Here is a 23,821-nt window from a genome sequence, read left to right on the forward strand (position 1 = left end):
TCTTCTTTTTCTTTTCATACATAGACTAGACTGCCAATGCTGTTCAAGCCTTAATCTCATATAGTTTGTCAGTGTCAGTCATTAAATTAAAAATTAATTAAAAAAATTAGACATTGATTAATTTTTAATTTACTTTTATTAACTGTCTGTAGCATGTATTAGGCAAACGATAAACAGTACATGAAGATAGTACAAGCTGATGTAGCAGGTGCATCCACAGTCTAATTTTTCTTGATTCCAGTGTGACTGGATATCCAACATCAAACATTGAAATTAAGGATCTTCATTTGATATAATAATTATAAAATATAAAGCACTGGATATGGGTAATACTCAAGAGAGGAAAGATGGCCTGGAAGGAATAAAGTACTCAAGAATCTATAAATCATACATTTTTGGTAGCAGTTTTCTTTTATACAAGCGAGAGCTGGATGGCATTAAGTTCAGCAGTGTAGTTACTGCATTCAAATGGAATCTGACAGGAGACAAGATGGTCAGGAAAAGAAGCAACACAACTTAGAGATCTGAGATATCAAACAATTAGTAAGAAATTGGAGAGCTTTTCTCTGAGTGCATTAAATGGTTGTATGTAGACTGCTGGAGTATTTGACTTCCTTAGCTGGCATAGTGAGAAGCTGCATGTAGTGCAAAACTGCCAAAAAGAATAGTATCATGTTAAAACATTATTTTCTTGACCATGAAAAGTATGGAAATGGCTTCTATTGGGATTTATTGATCAAGTATTTTTTTAGAACAACTATGTTATACCAACTGAGGCTGTTGGCATCTTCAGGGTACATAACTGATATAAGGCACTTAAAGCTAAAAACTGTTACAGACTCTAAATCAACTGATTCCAATTATATTTGACAAAACAGAACGCGTACAATATATGCATAGCGTGTGTATGATCTCACTTGTTATTTAGGAACGTTCTATAATTGGCACTATAATTCAGTTCTTGTATGTTTAGAGATCTAATAAGGGTCTTCCAGATCTCAGGCAAGATTAATCCTTGGTTCCTGTTAAGGTTTTGTACAGAACAGACAACTGTTGTGGCTTCTTTAATAATTCGGGAGCGGAAATCCTCCTCTATGTAAATCCTCCTCCTCTGTAACAGTTTTTAGCTTTAAGTGCCTTATATCAGTTATGTACCCTGAAGATGCAAACAGCCTCAGTTGGTGAAACTAGTTGGTATAACATAGTTGTTCTAAAAAAATACTTGATCAATAAATCCCAATAGAAGTCATTTCCACAGAAGTATCATGTTTAGTGTAGGCAACACTGAATCTCCCACGATGAGTCTTTTGACTCCATGGAGGCCTGAATAATAATAATAATAATAATAATATTCATACCAATTGCTTGCATACTCTTTCACATGCATACCAAATGCAAGTCTGATGTGTAATATTAAACTTCCCCAAGTTAAGTTAGGTTTAACCCCTAATAAGAAAAAATAAATAAAATACTAGTCCACATAGAATGTTTAGGAAAAGACTATTTTTAAGGTATACTTAAGAGACAATGGTTTCCACCAAAGCAACAGAGTAGGTTTATTTCCTTCAATGTAAAGACTATGAAAATGAGTTGCGTGAAATTCACTAGTAGCTACCTTGTGAATGATCCCATCCAGTCATCACAGGATACTTCTTCCTTGCTGAACTATAGACTTTGAACCCATAATCAAGCTTTGATTGATCAAGTATATATATAAAAAAAAAGTGAAACAAGGGAGATCGATCTATGTCCTATTCTTCAGAGCAGTGCTTCTCAAACAATGTGCCATGAGAGAGGCAGAGGCATGCTGCCAAATTTTGATAGTAAAAAATATTTGTCTAAATTATTTTGGCCTATTCATACAATTATATTTGTATAAAACGTTCACTAGCCTAACATTTATGTAACATTGGTTTATTTTGCTGCAAATGTAAATCAAAGCATCACCAATCTACTACCAATAATACAACAATGATTACATCATCACTATGTCAAATTTATGGTTAATTACATGAAAGTCCAGCATTAAGAACAGATGGGTGTGCCACAGCAGCAATTTACATTGCCAAGTGTGCCACAGCCTGAAAAAGTGCGAGAACCACTGTTGTAGAGGATAGTCCAAATTATATTCAGAGTCCTCTTGTACCGTTCTTGTAGATGACGAGTCTGTGTAAAGAACATAAGCTTGACCAAAGAACACTTATTTTTTTTTAATGTTGTTGAAAACCAGAACCCATTACTAAGAGCTGAACAGATATAGTTGATTACTTGTTGAAGTTGCCTTGTCATGATCCTCACGTTTTAAGAATGACAGTAAATTGAGAGGGATTTGTAGTCGTTTGTTGAGAGCTCCTGATAAGATAAGTGTTATTTTAAGTTATCATTGATAAATTTACATGAATATTACATAGTTTTGTTTGCCTTGCATATCTTAGTGTCTGTTTGTGTGTTTTTGGTGTTTCATTTTATAATTTGATAAAATATGTTAGGAGTATGGCTCCCGTATGAAGGAAAATGGCAGCCAGTAAAGATGGTTCGCCATCTTTATTCAATAACGGTAATATAAAGGAGATGATTCAGTGTACTCTCTGCGAAATGTACGCTTTGCGGAGTGCGGTCGGAGTATGGTTAGATGATAATAAAGGAGTGAATGTGTGTAGAAAATGTAAGGAGAATGAGGAATTAAAGTGTATTTCAGGTAGTGAGTGTGATATTTTTGTCAAACTTCAGAATGAAGAAAATAGTGATATGACAAGAAATAGCGAGGTTGTACCAGAGAACTGTGAGGGTGTGAATGCAGAAAGTGTGAATGATGGTATTAATTCAGAGCAAATTAATCGTTTTACAGAGAATAAAAAAGATGAGATAGATGCAATGAGTGAGATTGCGTTGTTGAGCAGAGCAATACAAAGGGCAAAGCGGCAGCTAGAGCGTATGAACAAGAGTCGACTGAGTGTAGCAGCCAATAATAAAAAGTATGATAGGAAAAATAAGCGTATGAGTGTGAACGTAAACAAAATGAAGGAGAGAGTCCTGTATGGAGACTCGTTAGTACAAGGTGTGTTAGTAGAGGATTTGACAAAATCGTACCAACCTGGTGCGACCATAAAGGATGTAACTGAGTCTATTAGAGAGCAAAAGGAAAGGGTGAAAGAAATGATTGTTGTGGCAGGTACGAAGGATTTGAAAGGAGATAAAATGGAAATGATAGAAGACCTGAATGAATTGTTTGAGGTAGCAAAAGAAAAGAGTGAGAGAGTTAGAATAATTAGTCTTTTGCCATGGTATGACAGTGAAATGTTTAAAAGGAGGGCCATAATTGCGAATGACTTTATGCGTGGGTTATGTATGACGAATGGTGTGGAATTTGTGGACGTGTGGAGTGAGTTCGATGGGCGAAAGGATCTATATTATTATTACTATTATTACGGGCAACTCCAGGGAGTCATTGGACTCATCGAGGGAGGCCCCAAATCATATTCATCACAACTATTTGACATTCATACAGTATCTATCATACCTCGCCTTAAACTCATTCACTGTCACAGCATCCACCACAGACTCAGGGAGCGCATTCCACTCATTCACTACTCTAAAAGTAAAGAACCCAGCTCTAACACCTTTACTAACCACACTTTTGCCCAGTTTCCATGGATGTCCCCTAGTCCTCCCACAACCAGCCCTGTTCTCAAAAATATCTTCTGAATTAATTTTATAGAAACCCTTCAGTAATTTGAATGTCTCAATCATATCTCCCCTCCTCCACCTATCAACCAATTTTTGCAACCCACAAATCCTCAACCTGTTCTCATACAGTTCATTCCACAGACCTGCTATCATCTTGGTCACTCGCCTCTGGATCCTCTCCACCTCCTCCCCATCAAGAAACCTAGGTGACCAAATCTGAGCACAGTAGTCTAGATGGGGTCTTATCAAGGCTCGATACAGAGGAACAATAACCTGCTTGTCATCGTATTCTTCAGCAACCAAGTGATTTGATGAGCTGTTTTGGTCACTTTTGCAATGTGTCCCCTAAATTTCAATTCCTTATCTACCAACACTCCTAAATCTCGTGCCTCATCAATTTCCTGGAGCACGGTTCCACCAATGCAGTAAACTGCCGCCAATCTTTTCACCCCAAAATGCATTTTGCCACATTAAACTGACATCCATTCTCCTTAGCCCAGACCTCCAATCTATCCAAATCATCCTGCAAAATTTTGACGTCATCTGCATTCACTATTGCCCTACCCAACTTCGCATCATCCGCAAACAAATGAACTGTTCCTCTCAGATCATTTCCTATATCATTTATGAACAAATTAAACAGCAGTGGTCCAAGAACAGATCCTTGTGGCACACCACTAGTCACAGGCCGTCTTGTGGACTCTACTCCCGAGTAAACCACTCTCTGATATCTCTCCGTCAACCACCCTCCTATCCATCTCACCAACCCTATGTCCATTCCCATATGCTGCAATTTACTGATTAGAATTCCATGTGGAATCCTGTCAAAGGCCTTGGCAAGGTCCAGTAGAATCACCGTAAACCCATTACCCTTATCCAGTTCAGCCGTCACTGTGTTATAATACGTGAGCAAGTTACTGAGGCATGACCTACCCTTCACAAAACCATGCTGTCCCCGATACAGTATCCCATTTTCTTCTATCCAATCTTGTATTTTCCTCTTGACTATTTTCTCTAAGACCCTGACAATGATTCCTGATATGCTAATCGGTCGGTAATTTACTGCAGCAGTCTTGGAACCACCTTTATGCAGTGGAACTATTTTCCCCTCTTTCCACCCGCTCGGGACTAACCCAGACCCGAGACTCAAATTAAACAAAATGGTCAAGGATACTGACAATTCTTTAGCTGCTTTTCGTATAACACGAGCTGGTATACCATCCAATCCCACAGATGTATTGACATTGAGGTTATGCAATAGACTACTCACCTCCACTTCATTAACCACAATTCCCGTATAATCTACTGGTTTATTCGTTTCTGCAATGTCACCACCTGGATGATATACTTTTGCAAAGTGCTCACTCAGTAACTCAACTATCTCAACTGATTCAGTTACCTCCCTACCATCGGCATTCTTTAAAATCAATCTGCCATGTACATTTTTCCTTTTACTTGCTACATATCTAAAAAACTGTTTAGGATTCTCTTTAGCCTGCATGGCCAATGTTCTTTCGTAATCCTTTTTTGCTTTTCTTACCACACTCGTCACCCTTCTAGATGTGCTTTATACCGTTCATGTGCCTGCCGGTCACCCTTCTCCTTAAATTCCCTCCATAGTTGTTTCTTTTTTTGCAACTCAAGCTTAATGGTGTTATTCATCCATTTAACCCCTACTTGATTTATTATTCGGACTCTAGGTATACAGTCAGCCATTGCTTCATGCAAGCACTTCTTAACTACCTCCCATGCACTATCAACTTCTAGTCCTTGCAGTTGTACATGCCATGGCACTGAACCAATCAAACTCCTAAGCTTGTCATACTTTCCAGCCTGATAATTCCACATGTACCCTGTCTTAATTGAAAATTCTACACCTTTAGCCACCTTCAAAGTTAAGACCCTATGATCACTCTCACCGATTGGTGGCAATGTGGTCATATTTGTTACAGCCAAATCCTCAGATGTAATTACTAGGTCAAGCACTCTCTGACCCCTAGTATTTTCCATTACATGCTGTCGCAGATAGTTATCCCTTAATAACCGCATAAAATCCAGTTCCTTCCTCTCGTGTGTCCTCTCCTCACTCCAATCAATGCGACCATAGTTGAAATCTCCCATAATAATCACCCTCCTTCCACCCATTTCTTCTATTTGCTTGTGTATACTGTCACCACCATCTTTTCCATCACCTGGTCTATAGCAGCACCCAATTGTATATTTAGTTCTGCTAGCCACAATCTCACACCAAATGGCCTCAAATGTGCTCTTTTCTCTATCCTGCAATTCAACTTCTATTCTCCTTGGCTGGAGCTCATCAGCTATCATCAACAATACTCCTCCCCCCCATTTTATTCTCTCTGTCATTCCTGAACACACTATACCCATCACATTCAATCCCACTAGTTATATCATCTACAGTCAGCCATGTTTCACTAATACCTATAACCTGTGTTCTGGAAGTGCCAACCATGGCCAAAAACTCTTCCTTCTTGTTCCTAATACTCCTAGTATTAGTGTACATGAATTTAAGACCCCCATTAGCCCCAACCTTATCTTGATGCCTTATATTAACTATCCCACTCAGATTTGTTGTCCTTATTTGCTCTGGCATATTATATTCATTCTTACATTCAACTGCCTCCATAAGGACTGTATCTCTACTCCCCCCCCCCTAACAAATCTAGTTTCCCTGAATTTGCACATCCACTACATTCAGCAACACTTTCTCAAGTCTTCTTACACCGTAACCATTCAAATGCAAGCCATCCATCTTATATAGATCCTTTCGCCCATCAAACTCACTCCACACATCCACAAATTCCACACCACTCGTCATACATAACCCACGCATAAAGTCATTTGCAATTATAGCCCTCCTTTTAAACATTTCACTGTCATACCGTGGCAAAAGACTAATCATTCTAACTCTCTCACTCTTTTCTTTTGCTACCTCAAACAATTCATTCAGGTCTTCTATCATTTCCATTTTATCTCCTTTCAAATCATTCGTACCTGCCACAACAATCATTTCTTTCACCCTTTCCTTTTGCTCTCTAATAGACGCAGTTACGTCCTTTATGGTCGCACCAGGTTGGTACGATTTTGTCAAATCCTCTACTAACACACCTCGTACTAATGAGTCTCCATACAGCACTCTATCCTTCATTTTATTCATGTTCACATTCATACGTCTATTTTTCCTGTCATACCTTTTATTATTGGTTGGTTCATTCAGTCTACTTTTGTTCATGCACTCTAGCTGCTGTTTTGCTCTTTCTATCGCACTATTCAACAACGCGATCTCACTCAATGCATCTATCTCATCTTTTTTTGTTCTCTGAGAAACCATTTATACTATCATTCACACTTTCTACATTCGCACTCTCACAATTTTCATGTACAACCTTGCCGTTTCTTGTCATATCCCTGTTTCCTTCATTCTGAAGGTTGACAAAAATATCACACTCACGATCCGAAATACACTTCAATTCCGCATTCTCCCTACATTTTCTACACACATTCAATCCTTTATTATCATCTAACCACACTCCGACCGCACTCCGCAAAGCGTACATTTCACAGCTAGTACACTGACTCATTTCTTTTATGCTACCGTTCTTTGATAACGATGGCGAACCTTCATTACTGGCCGCCATTTTCCTTCGCACAGGTGCCATACTTATCTGTGACGTGTTTTGTCAAATTATACCCTAATCTTTAATAATTATTCAATTAATAAATAAGAGGAAAAAAAGTACAAACATCAGAACATTTAAGTACTAAATATAATTAAATAAAATGAAATATAACTAAATACAGTAACTTAGCTTCGTTTTGTCTTCCACCGTTACGCGTTCGATTCCGACGGTACCAAAATATATTATATCACGACAGCAACTAACTTCCAAAAAACAACCACTGAAGTACACTCTTATTCAGAGAAACAATTTAGCACTCAAAATCGTAGAAAAACGGGGAAAAAAGCGGACTATTCACCGATTAAAAATCACTTTCTTCTGCACAGCTCAAATTCACCGCCACGTGCTACCTTCATATAAGATGGATCTATATAAGATGGATACGGTGTAAGGAGACTTGAAAAAGTGCTGCTGAATGTAGTGGATGTGCAAAATCAGGGAAACTAGATTTATTAAGGTGGGGGAGGAGTAGATAGACCTTAGGAAGGCAGTCGAATGTATGAATGAGTATAATATGCCCGAGCAAATAAGGACAACAAATCAGAATGGAATAGTTAATATAAGGCATCAAGGTAGGGATGGGGCTAATGGGGGTCTTAAATTCATGTACACTAATGCTAGGAGTATTAGGAACAAGAAGGAAGAGTTTTTGGCCATGGTTGGCACTTCCAGACCACATTATTGGCATTAGTGAATCATGGCTAACTGTAGATGATATAGCTAGGGGGATTGAATATGATGGGTATAGTGTGTTCAGTAATGACAAGGAGAATAAAATGGGGAGAGGAGTATTGTTGATGACAGCTGATGAGCTGCAACCAAGGAGATTAGAAGTTGATTTGCAAGATAGAGAAAAGAGCACATTTGAGGCTATTTGGTGTGAGATTGTGGCTAGCAGAACAAAATATACAACTGGGTGCTGCTATAGACCAGGTGATGGAAAAGATGATGGAGACAGTATGCACAAACAAATAAAAGAAATGAGTGGAAGGAGGGTAATTATTATGGGAGATTTCAACTAGAGTTGCATTGATTAGTGAAGAGAGGACACACGGGAGAAAGGAATTGGATTTTATGTGGTTATTAAGGGATAACTATCTGCGACAGCATGTAATAATGGAAAATACTAGGGGTCAGAGAGTGCTTGACCTAGTAATTCCATCTGAGGATTTGGATATAACAAATATGACCACATTGCCACCAATTGGTGAGAGTGATCATAGGGTCTTGACTTGGGAGGTGGCTAAAGGTGTGGAATTTACAATTAAGACAGGGTACATGTGGAATTATCGGGATGGAAAGTATGGAAAGCATAGGAGATTGATTGGTTCAGTGCCATGGCATGTACAACTGCAAGGACTAGAAGTTGATAGTGCATGGGAGGCAGTTAAGAAGTGTTTGCATGAAGCAATGGCTGACTGTATACCTAGAGTCCGAATAATAGATCAAGTAGGGGTTAAATGGATGAATAACACTATTAAGCTTGAACTGCAAAAAAAGAAACAACTATGGAGGGAATTTAAGGAGAAAGGTGACCGGCAGGCACATAAAGCGCAGGCCAGAAGGGTAACAAGTGTGGTAAGAAAAGCAAAAAAGGATTACGAAAAAACATTGGCCATGCAGGCTAAAGAGAATCCTAAACTGGTTTTTCAATATGTTGCAAGTAAAAGGAAAAATGTATACGGCAGAATGATTTTAAAGAATGCTGATGGTAGGGAGGTAACTGAATCAGTTGATATAGTTGAGTTACTGAGTGAGCACTTTGCAAGAATATATCATCCAGGTGGTGACATTGAAGAAATGAATGAACCAGTAGATTATAAGGGAATTGTGGTGAATGAAGTGGAGGTGAGTAGTCTATTGCATAACCTCAATGTCAATACATCTGTGGGATTGGATGGTATACCAGCTCGTGTCGTACGAGAAGCGGCTAAAGAATTGTCAGTACTCTTGACCATTTTGTTTAATTTGAGTCTTGGGTCTGGGTTAGTCCCGAGGGGGTGGAAAGAGGGGAAAATAGTTCTACTGCATGACTGCTGTTGTAAATTACCAACCGATTAGTATTTCAGGAATCGTTGTCAATTCCTTCGAGAAATTAATCAAGAAAAGAATTCAGGATTGGATAGATGAAAATGGGATATTGTATGAGGGATAACATGGTTTTGTGAAGCGTAGATCATGCCTCAGTAACTTGCTCACGTTTTATAACACAGTGATGGCTGAACTAGATAAGGGTAATGGGTTTACAGTGATTCTACTGGACCTTGCCAAGGTCTTTGACAGGATACCACATGGAACCCTAATCAGTAAACTGGAGCAGATGGGGATGGATATAGAGTTGGTGAGATGGATAGGAGGGTGGTTGATGGAGAGATACCAGAGAGTGGTTTATTCAGGAGTTGAGTCTAAAAGATGGCTTGTGGCTAGTGGTGTGCCACAGAGCTCTGTTCTTGGACCACTACTTTTCAATTTGTTCATCAATGATATAAAAAAGGATCTGAGAGGAAGTGTTCACTTGTTTGCTGATGATGCAAAGTTGGGTAGAGCAATTGTGAGTGCACAGGATGTCAAAATTTTGCAGGATGATTTGGATAGTTTGGAGGACTGGGCTAGGAAAAATGGATGTCAATTTAATGTGGCAAAGTGTAAGGTTATGCATTTTGGGGTGAAAAGAATAGCAGCAGTATATCACATTGGTGGAACCGTACTCCAGAAGTTTGATGAGGCCAGGGATTTGGGAGTGTTGGTAGATAGGGAATTGAAGTTTAGGAGGCACATTGCAAAAATGGCTAAATCAGTTCATCAAATCACTTGGCGTCTGAAAAATACTTTAACATGCAGAGACAAACAAGTGATTGTTCCTCTGTATCAAGCCTTGATAAGACCCCATCTGGACTACTGTGCCCAGTTATGGGTGCCAGGGTTTCTTCGTGATAGGGAGGAAGTGGAGAGGATCCAGAGACGAGGGACCCAGATGATAGCAGGTCTGTGGAATGAACCTTATGAGAATAGGTTGAAGATTTGTTGGTTGCAAAAATTGGTCGATAGGCAGAAAAGGGGTGATATGAGTGAGACATTCAAATTACTGAAGTGTTACTATAAGATTAATCCAGAAAATATTTTTGAAAATAGGACTGGTGGTGGGAGGACTAGGGACCATGCATGGAAGCTGGGCAAGAATGTGGTTAACAAGGGTGTTAGAGCTAGGTTTTTTACTTGGAGTGGTGAATGAGTGGAATAAGCTGCCAGAGTCTGTTATGGGTGCTACGACCGTGAATGAGTTCAAGGCAAGGTATGATAGATACTGTGCGAATGTCGAATAGTTGTTCTTGACATGATGTCAGGGCCTCCCTCGATGAGTCTGTCGACTCCTTGGAGTTGCCTGGAATAATAATAATAATAATAAATTGTGAAAAATTAACATATACGGAGGGGGGGACAAAAAGTTCTGATAAACATCTAGAACAAAAATGACATTAAAGCAACTGATATAAACACAAGAAGGAACATGCTAGTAGCAGAGTTACGAAGGTAACTTATGTTCTTATATTCTCTTATATACAAATCAACATATGTTTTTTTCTTGTGGTTATATCAGTTGCTTTAATATTTTTTGTTCTAGGTGTTTATTAGAACTTTCCAGACTGCCCGTCATAGGGCATTGCTTACTGTAGGAGCAAGTTGTTTTGTGAATGAATTTATTCTGATGGCAAAGAGTGTCACTCTTAAGACAGAGCCTTGGTGACAGAGCCACTATCGTGCTTCTCACTAAATTCGAAGACTCCATTAGAGAGAGAAAAAAGTTTAATAAAACCAGGAAGATGCTGCTGATATGTTGACTATAGAAGTCCATTAATATGCCATATCTCTAGACTGTATCAAACTTTTTTTTTTGTACATGCCAAAGAAGTTACTTATTTCTGGATGGACCAAATGTTCCAATGACAAACAGTATCTTTAAAAGTTACACTTTATGTTGGAGAGAAGATTGTGCTTTCTAAATACTAGAGATCAGTGGCATTACTGGATCTTTCAGGGTTTGAAATACAATGAATCCAGTAACTCCAGTCGTAAGAGAAGAAGATCCATAAGTAAATGGTGAGAAATGTTCTATCATCTCATAATAGATGTCATCAGGCCTTACTACACTATTTAGTTCCTTCTTAATGAGTGGCTAAATGTACAACTCTAGCCCATTTATAGAAAGGAGCTGATATTTCTTCAATATCAAAAATTCAGGAGGAGGACAATGTGTAATTGCTGAATGCAAAGCAGTTGTGGACACTTTATCAGGAATGCTTTGCTGGAATCTTGGCAACAGCTTCATATCCCTCTGAATTTTTGATATTGAAAGAACAACAAGGGAAACAGCAGCTCAACTTTTCTACAAATGGGCTAGAGTTGTACAATTAGCTATTCATTAAGAAAGAACTAATAAGGAGCATTTTTATCTTTCCAGAAAATGAAGAGTAAATATAGAACACATCATTAGCCTACCTGGAACATAATGGACTAATGGTGCATTCTATATCTACCCTTCATTTTCTGAATTTTATTCCATACAAATTCTGCACTGGTTACATAAATGATAGATGATGTAAACAATTCATGATGGTTTCTGACTCTGATCTAAACCCAGTACTCTATCTTTTTCGGCTGCCCGGCACTCAGAATTCTATCATGGCTTTGGACACTGGAAATCAGGATGATGTTTTTGAAATTGTGGGTGTGGCTGCCTGGACAATTCAATTACACTTGACCCTTGAACAATGCAAGTTTGAACTGTGCAGGTCCACTTATACACAGATTTTTTTTCAATAAATATCCAGGAAAACTTTTTGGAGATTTGTGACAATTTGAAAAACTTGCAGAAGAGCCACGTAGCTAGAAATATCGAAAAAATTAAGAAAGAGTTAAGTATGTCATGAATTTGTTAAATATACGTAGACACTAGTCTACTTTATCATTTGCTATCATAAAATATTCAAAACTCCATTATAAAAAGTTAAGATTTATCAAAACTTATGCACACAGACACTTACAGACTGTTCATGGTGTCATTTGCAGTCGAGAAAAACACAAACAAATGTAAAGATGCAGTATTAAATCATCACTAAATAAAATTAACTGTTATTTATTAATTAGCTAAATTTATTTAATTAGAATAAAATAAAAATTTTATGATTCCTTCATTTATTAGCATATAGGCTAGGCTACCATGAAGCAATTGTATCAATTGCACTAGGATTCCATGCCATTGGTTCCTGGAAGCTGAAGGGTGCTGATTCCTCGAAGTTGGTTCGTTATGGGAGGGCCAGCTGATATAAAGCTGCTTGCTAAACAATCATTTCTTGTTTACAATTCAAAATGTTTACATGTCTTGTGTTTTGTTCATGCAATAGAGTTATATAGGTATGCATCAAATTTTGAAGATTTGTATGCATAATATGAAATTAGCAAAATTAATTATTGATTATTTTCAGATATTTTTGTAACATTATCCCATTAATCACGATGTCAGATAATTCAGTTAGACGGAAGAAGAAAAGAAAAGCTATTTCTTTAGAAACTAAGATCAAAATTTTAGATCATTTAGCAGCTGGAGAAGGTTCAACATCTTTAGAGAAATATTTTAGATTGAACGAAGCTACCCTGAATGAAGAAAAATAAAGAGGCCATTAGAAAATCTGTTCTGTATGGAACAAAATTAGGTGCCAAGTTGTCCTCGTATATGAGACGAATTATAAAAGTGAAGATGGAAAAGGCCCTAGTGATGTGGATAGAAGACTGCTCACAAAAAGGAATATCTTTAGAAAGAAATGTTCAAACAAAGCATTACAGTTGTACAAACAGATTCAGGAAAAGGAGCAAACAACAATTGTGATTTTTCTGCAAGCACGTATCTTTTGAGAAATTTTATAAGCCAACCGGCTTATAAAATTTCTCAAAAGATACGTGCTTCATAATGTAACAATAAAAGAAGAAGCTGCATCTGCAGATGAGCTAGCAGATAGGGAATTTCTTTCAAAACTGTCCAAAATTATTAAAAATGGTGGCTACACTCATCAAGTTTGGAACACAGATGAGACCAGCCGTTTCTGGAAAAAAAAATGCCAAGTAGAACTTATATCAAAATCACAAAAAAGTGTTGGTGGCTTTAAAGCAGCTAAGGATAATGTGATTTATTTTGCAGCAATGCTTCAGGAGATTGTATATTAAAACCATTAATCAATCCTTAAGACCGCAGACAATGAAAGGTGTGGATTTTAGCACATTACCAGTGAACTGGAAGGCGAACAAAAATGGATGAGTTACAAAAAAAATTTTTAACGAATGGTTTTATCAATGTTTTGTTCCAGAAGTTAATCACCATTTGATGGAAAAAAATCTGGACTTCAAAGTTTTATTGATTATAGACAAATACATGTGGCAATCCTGTTTTAGAACACCCAAATGTGGAACTGTTTTCTGCCACCTAATACAACATCCTTAATATAACCACTAGACCAGAGTGTGATCGCTACCTTCAAAACTTACTACATAAATAGACCATTCCAATACATTCTGGATAAACTAGATAAGGATAATTTACTAACAGTTATTGATGTGTGGACTTTGCTAAGTTGGCATTATCAGAATCGAAACCGTCAACTTTAAATGCATGCTGGAAAGCTACTTGGCCAGAATGCGTGAAAAAGAAAAACCCTGTACCTTTGCATACAACTGAATATCCCAATATCATTAGATTAGCACATGCAGTTGGCAGAGAAGGATTTGATGATTTTTTGTTTGCAAATATTGAAGAATTGATGGTTGACAAGGCTGTTAGTGATGACGAAATAATAAAAGCTGTCCTTGAGAATCTCAGTGAAAAAGAAAAAAAGTGATGATGATGATATTCCACTCACTGCAGGATTAATTAAAGAAGGGCTTCAAATGGCTAGTAAATTGCAAAGTCACTTTCTTACACATGATCCAAATACTGAATGAGCTGCTGAACAGTTTAACTGTGAACTGAAGTCATGTAAGGTGCGATATGAAGAATTATACAAAGATCTATTCAAAACAGGATCTCAATGATTAATTACAGAGTTCACGGTAAAAAAAGAAAAAAAAAAAATAGACCTTCAGAATTATTGGAAATTAGTGCTAATTTAGTTCCTTTTACTAAAGAAAATGTTTTGCTACTGCAGTATGAACAGGACGGCAAAAGTATTTCAAGTGATGGAAGCGATTTAATTCCAGTCTCACACAAAAGAATGTGGCTACTGTCAGAAAGTGATGTGAATAAAATTTAACTAATAACTATATGTGCAGGAGTATTTGGGCCTTTTTGAATTTCTGTTTTATTAGTGACACAGTATTTTCTTTAAGAAAGATACATATGTATATACCTTAAATAAGCATTTAAAATAAAAAATACTCCATTAAAATTAAACAGTGTTATTCAATGATTTTCATATGTTTTGTTTAAAAATAACTTATTGTTTGTATCGGGTTTTCGCATCTGGAACCATTCCTCTATTTTATCATATGCACTGTATTCTTTTGGGTGTATCTTTTCATTTTTGATGTCTAGTGTTAGTAATATGCAAAACATCTACAGTGTTTTGTATCATATAAGACAATATTGATGTTGGGCCTCCCTCAATGAGTCTAAGGACTTCGTGTAGCTGCCCATAATAATAAAGACAGAGTATGTGTGTTGCAAAGTGGATGGCAGCCAGGAGACAGATCTGGAGCTGGAAGGAAATGCCATCAAGAATGTTAGTGACGTTAGATACTTAGTTTTAACAGTGAAAGAGGATGGAGGAACTGGAGAGAGTGAGACATGGCTGGAGTGATATGCGATAAGAGGGTACCAATCAATCTAAAAGGCAAAATCTACAGGACAGTAGTGAGACCAGCTATGACGTATGCTATGGAAACAGTGGTCCTGAGGAAAAATAACATCAGCAGGATGGAGGTAGCAGAGATAAGAATACTTAGGTGGCTGTGCGGTGTGACCAGAAAGGATAGTTTGAGAAATAACTATGTAAGGGGAACAGTGAAAGTTACGAACTTAGAGTGAAGATACAGGAGGCAAGGTTGAGATGGTTTGGCCATGTGATGAGGAGGGAGGATGAGTAAGTGGGAAGAAAGATCATGCAGGGGAGAAGGAAGCATGGGTGGCCCAATAAGAGATGGAGAGCTGGTGGAGGAGGACTTGAGGATGAAGAACTCAGATGTGATTACAGCCCAAGATAGGAGGATGTGGAGGAGACCCACTACAAACAGTGACCCTACTTAAGTGGGACAAGATACAGAAGAAGTTTATCATTTTTCATTAATTGCAAATCTATTGATTTTAAACATAAGCCTAACACACAAAAATGGCTCTGAATTTTACTGATACTTATGTACTAATGAATGACATGTTCAAATTGATACTGTACTGTTTTTCAAATGAAATAAAGATCACTAAGACACTTGTAGAAGATCTTGATTCTTGGGTTGTTTGCAAATATCCCAAGTAAAATGAGAAGGAACCTTATTTGACAAATTATCAGTCAACTGACAATCAGAGGTGGACCAAGTTAATTTTGCACCCTGGGCAGACTGTGTGTGATGCCCCTAAGTTGTTTTTTTTATTTTTTTTTTTAAGTACTTTCTAATTGCAAATATAAGTATTTTTTCAAATTATTAATAATTTCATAACTTCATTATTTCTACTTATTTTTATTCACTCAGATATACTACATAAAAAAGAAACAAATAAAAATGATTACAAACAAAAATTATTGATTTTACACTGTAATTTTAATTTAATCAATTATAATTTAGATATTTTTTTTCTTGATTTTAAATCTGCAAAAGCCTTTATGCTTTCACTAATGTCTATTTTCTGAGCAACAGCATTTTCAATAGATAAGGCTAAAGAATTTAATCTCTCACTCCCCATTGTCAATCACATTGTTTCGTACTTGCTAAGTAGACATTTCTATCACTAGAAGATAATGAATTATTTTATGTTCTTTCAATATTTGCATCTTCTCAGAGCAAAAGAAAGTATAGCAATGCTTCCATTGCCAGGTAATTATTTCTGGAAGGAGCGCAGGCTCTAAGGCCCTAGTGTCGGCCTTGGTTTTGGAGTCCCCTATGTTTGGTGCCTGGTCAGCCTGCCCTTTAATCCGGCACTGCTGACAAATGACCAGAAAAAAGTTATGCAATTACAAAAAAAAGGTGGTAAAGAGCAGAATGCACCACAGATTGACAGTTTACTGAGTAAGCTTCTAAAAGCCAGATCTCATCAAATGATTAAGAGGGACTGCACATGACTTGATCAAATGGTCAAGAGGGACTATATAGGTCAAACCTCTCAGCAGGGTTAGATAAGTTTTTGGTTAATTAACTGTGTTGTGTGTGTGTTTATATGCGAGAGTTGCTGCAGAAGAGTATTTGTAGTGTGTGTGTGTGCACTCACATGTCTGTTTCAGTTTTCTTACAGTCTTTAAACTTAACATATTAACGAGCATCAAAAGCAAGATGGCAGCAACTTTGTCTATTTGTGTATTAAATTGATTTTAAATACCTCCACATTGTAAGATCAGCAGGATATATTGCACCCATCAAACTGAAATAGTGAGTTCGAATTACATTGTGATGAGAGAAATCTTTACATGGCTTTCTTCAATTGAAGGTGAGTTAGCCAATCTCATATAGGGGTAGCAGGGTTTTTTTCTCACAAAAATTCAGGATTTTGGGAGAAAAATGCAATTTATAGACAAAAAAAAACAAAAAACAGATGATGTTTTGTGTTGATGGTAGTAGTATTATGTATAGTTGGATGATTAAATGAGAGGAGAGAACAGATAGGACATGGATGTTCGAGTAACAACAGCAGCACAAAGCTGAGTAGATTGCTGATGAGAGGAGGAGAGTATGCAACCATTCAGAGAAACAAAAACTAGATGGTGAGACAGAGTTTATTGCACACTAATCAAGCTACCATGATTAGTGTGCGATAAATGACAAAAGAAGACAAGGATGCAGGGATGACCTCAATGTAAGCAGAGTTAAAGGACTTGAATGATGTGATGAGGAATTGTGGAAAGGGGAGTCAGTGGAAAGCTAATGCTTATATACCAATATAAGAAGCATTAGGATTAAGGGTACAGAGTTTGTGGCAATGATACAGTTGGTCAATCAGCAATCATTGATGTCAATGAGACACAGTTAATGGAGGATGATGTACTGACAGGAATAGAATACAATGGTTATAGCATTTTTCAAAAGACAGTATGTCACCAGTAAAAGAAAAGATGAATATGGAAGACTGACTTTATTTGTTGGAGATGGAACATTGGTCACATGTGCCAAAGATGTTCAACGAGTATTTTGTTAGTGTATTTTATGAAGGGAAGGGGGATTTAGAAGTACTGAATAACAATAGGAAGGACAGAAGACTGACAGTTCGTGAATGGGAAGTGTTTAGAATATTAAGTAACCATAATGTTCAAAATGCAGAAGATCACTCGATGGGATATTACAACATATTAAGGGAACGTGTGAAAGAGCTGGCAGTGCCCTTGATTTGGTTATTCAACAGGAGTCTGGCAAACAGGAATAGTCCCGGAAGAGTGGAAAGAAGGAAAAATAGTATCACTGCATAAGGGAGAATCCAAGTCAGACTGATGTCCAACCATAGGACAGTAATATATACATATCAGGTGTGTAGTGGAAGAGGTGTTAGAGAAGCTGGTTAGAGACGGAACACAAACCTGGATTGATGGGAAAGGAAATCTTTCAGTAACAGCATGGTTTTAAAGGGAGGTCTTGCTTTAGTAACTTGGTTACATGACAAAGATACTTATACAGTGACTTATCTGAATTTTGCTAATGCATTTGATGGAGTGCCACATAATAAATAATATAGATAATCAGCTAGTAATTGCATACAGCAGGGGTCATCAATGCATGACCCCGCAGAGCTGTGGCCATTTTAAAAAAATAACTACTTAACATTAAAACGTGATTAAATAAAACATAATTTCAATGAAGTCTGCGGGCCACTAAGCTATACTGCGATATTTAGAATTGTACAATGCTTTCAAGATTCACAAGGAATACTGTGCATTTGATACTTTACATAAAATCCCATAAAAATAAATATTAAATAGACATGCTTCTTGAGCCATCTACCAGCACCAAGCGTTACTTAAGTACTAGTACTAACTACAGGCTGAAGCAGTAGTTCGTTCGAGGGTGCTGTCTAGTGCCTTCCAGATACATCTCTAAGGTTCTCGATACTTTGTTTTCATATAAATACAAGAGGATCTCATCCACAGTCAGTCGTGAACAGTGTGATATTCGTGTATAGTGCAAGCAGATTCGTCATTTCAGCCATAGCCTATTCTGGTTTTATATTGTCAGACTTTTTTTTTTTTCATTAGTGCAAGACATATTCAGTGGATAATAACCGTTACACAGCCATTTTGGATCATTTTTTGGGTTCGCCTTCCATCACTATGGTGTCTATGAGTAAAAATCATAAATCAAGTGATTCTTGTCGGGTTTTTTTTTAATGAAAAGTGGACCAATGTGTACCTTTTTTGTGCCGACTGATGATAAGCCAGTGTGTTTCATTTATCGTGAGTCAGTGTCATTATCAAAAGAATACAATATAAATCTACACTATGAGACAAAGCATGAGTCCAATTTCGATCATGTTCAAGGGCAGCTTCGTGTGGACAAAGTGAACCATCTTCGAATTGATTTAAAATGCCAGCAAGGCATTTTAAATCAATTATATCAATTAAGGCATTTTAAATCAAGGCATTTAAAATGTTTAAAAGGCAGAGGGAAGAGAGCGAAGCATGCGTCAAAGTAAGTTATGTAATAGCTGAAAAAAATTGCTATAAAATCAAAAGCCTTCATGGATGGCGATTTTGTGAAAGAGCGTCTCTCATTGCTGCTGGGGAAATTCTGTGCCCAAATAATAAGGAAATTTTAAAAAACCGAGTTTTTCTGGGGTGACTGTAGCACGACACGTCGAAGAACTTGCCAATGATGTTGAAGGAACTTTAAAAAAACGGTCATCCGAATTTACGTCATATTCACTTGCTTTAGATGAGATCACAGATGTGAAGGATACAGCACAACTGACTATCTTTGTCCATGGTACTGATCAACAATTCACTGTGACAGAAGAACTGCTAGTGCTCGTACCTATGAAGGGAATGACGAAAGGCACCGGTATTCTTGAAGTCGCCAAGAAAACACTCCAGAGTTTCGACCTCAGCTTAACAAATGTCGAGGGTGTGGTAACTGATGGTGACCCTGCTATGGTGGGAAAGAATAAAGGGTTTGTTGCACTGCTACAGAAAGAACTGGAACTAGAAGGAAAAGATTTCGTCTATTACCACTGTTTAATCCACCAGGAGAATTTGTGTGCTAAAACTATTGGATTTGAGAATGTCATGAAAGTTATTGCGATTGTCAACATTATTAGGGCAAGAGGATTGAATCATCATCAATTCCAAGAGTTTTTGACCCAAGAGTACGAAGCGGATCACGGTGATGTGCATTGGTTGAGCAGAGGGAAGGGTCTTCAAAGAGTCTTTGACTTAAGGAGCAAAATACAGCAGTTCATGCAGACCAAGGGGAAGCCGATTGCGGAATTCAACGATCCGAAGTGGATGACAGACTTTGCCTTTGTGACCGACATCTCTTTGCATATGAATGACCTAAATATGCAGCTACAATCCAAAGATCAACTTGCACACTCTGTTTGATCACATCAAAGCTTTTGTGGCTAAGCTCAAACTTTGGGAGGTACAATTTAACTCATTTTCAGCTTCTTGCTGAGTCCAACTGTTCGTCTCTTGATGAACATGCTACAAAATTAGCCGCGTTGCGAATTGAGTTCGAAGAGAGATTTAGTGATTTTCGTAACCAACAGTCTTCTTTAGATTTATTTTCAATGCCATTCAGTCAATGCTGCCGAACGCCAGGCAGGAGCTGCTTGAACTCCAAAACAACTCTTCTTTGAGAAAAAATTATTCAATGTGCCCTTGCTTATATTTTACAAAGCCTACATTTCTGAGGATGCATTCCATAATCTTGCTGGCATGCTTTGAAGATGTGCACTTTGTTAGGAAGCACATACTCATGTGAGCAGTTCTTCTCCAGAATGAATCATGTGTAGTCCAAGACAAAAACTCTGATTACGAACCAACATCTCGAGAATACTCTACGCATAGCGACTTCCAACACTGATGCAACATCAACAAGCTGGTCAAGGAAAAGCATTGCCAAGTTTCCCATTGATATTGTAAAAAAATGAATGTTTCCTTCATTAAATTATATTTTTTCAAGTATTGATTGTATTTATTTATCATGAACCAGACTCCTACCTACACTCTTAAAGCTTAGTTTGTTTATTTTTATAGGATTTTATGTAACGTATCAAATGTACAGCGTTCCTTGTGAATCGGGAAAGCATCTTACAATTCTAAATACTGCAGTATAGCTTAGTGGCTCGTGGGCTTCATTGAAATTTTTAATGCGGGCTGCACTGTCTGAAAGGTTGAAAACCTCTGCCATGCAGGGATGATTCACTAACAGGAGCCAGGAGGTAGTGTACAGTGTTCCAAAAAAGGAGGAAGGTGATGAGTGGAATACCACAAGGTCTGTTCGTGGACCACCACTACTGTTTCATTATTGTATCAATGATATAATTTTAGATGTGAGAAAAGATATTTAGCTATCTGCTGATGATGCTAAATTTGGAAAAGCAATGTCAGGAAGTTCTGATGTGATGTTATTGCCAGATTTGAATAAGTTAATCCTTTAAACAGAAGAATGGTGATGTCACTTCAGTGTTGCTAAGTGTAAAGTAATATACTTTGGCCAGAGAAGATGGAATGTGTCTTATCATATTAGAGGAACCTTTGTTTTGAAAGGTGGAGGAAGTGAGGGAGATCAGAGATCTTAGTGAATAGAGAACTGAAGTACAGCAGGACATTGCAAAATGTTGTAAGCATTACCCAAACTGCAGCTATAATAATCTGAAGAACCCTCACAAGTATGGTAAGGAGATAATAAATTACAGATGCCAAGAAAGTATATTATTGGTTTAATTTTTTATGCAAGTGTAAGCAAAAAAGAAGCTTGAAAGTTTTAAAGTAAAAGTTTTAAAGCGAATAAAAGTTGAGCAGCTCTCAGATGTGAACTTTAGACTAAAATACACAAAGATAACTTTAGACTAAAATACACAGAAGAAAAGATGAAAGAGTTTGAGAACAGGAATCAAACTTTGGAGATTCAGTGGCAAGCCTTGAAGAAAGCCCTAATTGATTCAGCTAGAGAGGCATGTGGTGAAGTTGTCTGCAAGGATAGAAAAATTAGAACTCCATGGTGGACACAGGAAGTTAAAGAGGCAGTAAAGGAAAAGAAGAAAGCATATCAAAAGTTCCTGGCAAATAAGTCAGCTTGTGCTCTTAGAGAATACAGAGACAAATGTAAGAAAGCTAAACACCGTGTAAAACTAGCTAAACAAAAGTCATGGGAGGACTTTGTCAAGAATATAGAAAATAAATATCAAGGTGGCAGCAAAATATTCTGGAGGTTGTTGAAGAAGCTTAAAAATGAAGGAAAGAGTGCTGTAAAAGGAGTTAGAGATGATAAAGATTACATGAAAACAGGAGAAAAAGATATCCTTGAAGTATGGAGTAAATACTTCGAAAAACAGCTAAATGAAACAAGCAGTGATGACAGCACAGTGGTAAAAAACACTGACCAGTCATGCAGGGAATACATATCCGTACTTGAAGTAGAAAAAAAAGCAATCAAAGGCTTGAAATGTGTGTGGAAAGGCAGCAGGAGTAGATATATTCGACCAGAAATGCTGAAGTATGTTGGTATAAAAGTCTTACAGTGGCTGCACTGCATAGTTCAGAAAGCCTGGACAGGGACGAATTCCCGATGATTGGAGTAGAGCTCTCATAGTACCCATATATAAAAAGGGAAATAAAACTGAATGTGAGAATTACAGAGGAATTTTCCTACTGAATGTTCCTGGCAAGATCTATGCAAGTATTATTATTATTAAACAAGACCTCATGGAGTCAAAGACTCATCTAGGAGGTCCTTTTATCTCACACACACCTCATCATACCGGGTCTTAAACACATTCAAACTCCTTGCAGACACCACACTCTCAAGGCAAGGCATTCCAATCATTCACAACTCTGCACGAAAAAAACCTGCCTCTCACTCCCCTACTCACACCCTCTTTATACAGTTTCCAGGCATGACCTCTGGTTCTCCCCTGATCTCCCACTATTCTCTGTAGAACTTCTCCACCATTGATCCTATAACAACCCCTTACCAACTTGTAGGTCTCTATCATATCTCCCTTCTTCCTTCTCTCCACTAGACTCTGCAAATTACATCTTTTCAATCTTTCCTCATACTCGACATTCCAGAGGTCAGAAACTACCTTAGTCAGTCGCCTTTGGACCCTTTCCAACATCTCTTCATCCTTCTGAAAACCAGGTGACCAAATCTGGGCACAATAGTCCATGTGTGGCCTAATCAAAGCCTTATACAATGGAACAAGAATCTCCCTACTTCTACACGTCAGTGTCCTCCTCATCATTCCCAGAAGTCTTTGTGTTGTCTTCACAATTTTGGCGATGTGTCCCCTAAATTTTAGATCCTTATCCACTATCACTCCCAGATCTCTTATTTCCTCTACTTCCAACAATATATTCTTACCAAGCATAAATTCTGCATCCCATCTTTGTTTTCCAAATTTTAAAACCTTACATTTTGCAACATTGAACTCACATCCCCATTTGCTTGCCCAATCACTCAATTTATTCAAGTCTTCTTGCAAGACCACAACATCTTCACTACTCTTTATGGTTCGTCCCAACTTTGCATCATCTGCAAACAACTGAATATCTCCATCCAAATCTTTGCCAATATCATTAATATACAAGTTAAATAGTAATGGCCCTAAAACAGATCCCTGAGGCACTCCACTAGTGACTTTCCTTTTCCTGGATATTGCACCCCCATACACAACTTGTTGATACCTATCAGATAGCCAGTCTCCAATTCAATGCACTAATCTAATATCCAACCCCATCTGCTCTAGTTTGACTGTCAACTTATCATGAGGTACTCTATCAAAAGCTTTTGCAAAATCCAAATATATTACTGTGTATCCTTCTCCTCTGTCCAAGGAAGCAGTCACTTTATTGTAATAAGTAAGTAGATTACTAAAACACGACCTCCCTTTAGCAAATCCATGCTGTCCATCAAAGATTATACCATTGTTGTCAACCCAACTCTGGATCCTAGTTCTCACAAGCTTCTCCAACAACTTAACCACAACACCTGACACACAGATAGGCCTATAGTTTGATGCTTGAGTTCGATCACCT

General features: G+C 37.6%; 1 protein-coding gene across 1 annotated transcript in view; it reads right to left on the bottom strand.

The window, feature by feature from the left end:
* Positions 1-23,821, bottom strand: part of LOC150092903 (pyruvate kinase PKM-like) — a 151,274-nt gene that overhangs the window by 33,082 nt on the left and 94,371 nt on the right. The gene's annotated exons all lie outside the window — the stretch shown is intronic.

Source organism: Typopeltis vanoorti, chromosome 24, assembly GCF_054136105.1.
Source record: "Typopeltis vanoorti isolate ZY-2024b chromosome 24, IOZ_Tvanoo_1.0, whole genome shotgun sequence".
In the NCBI taxonomy this organism is placed as follows: Eukaryota; Metazoa; Arthropoda; class Arachnida; order Uropygi; family Thelyphonidae; genus Typopeltis; species Typopeltis vanoorti.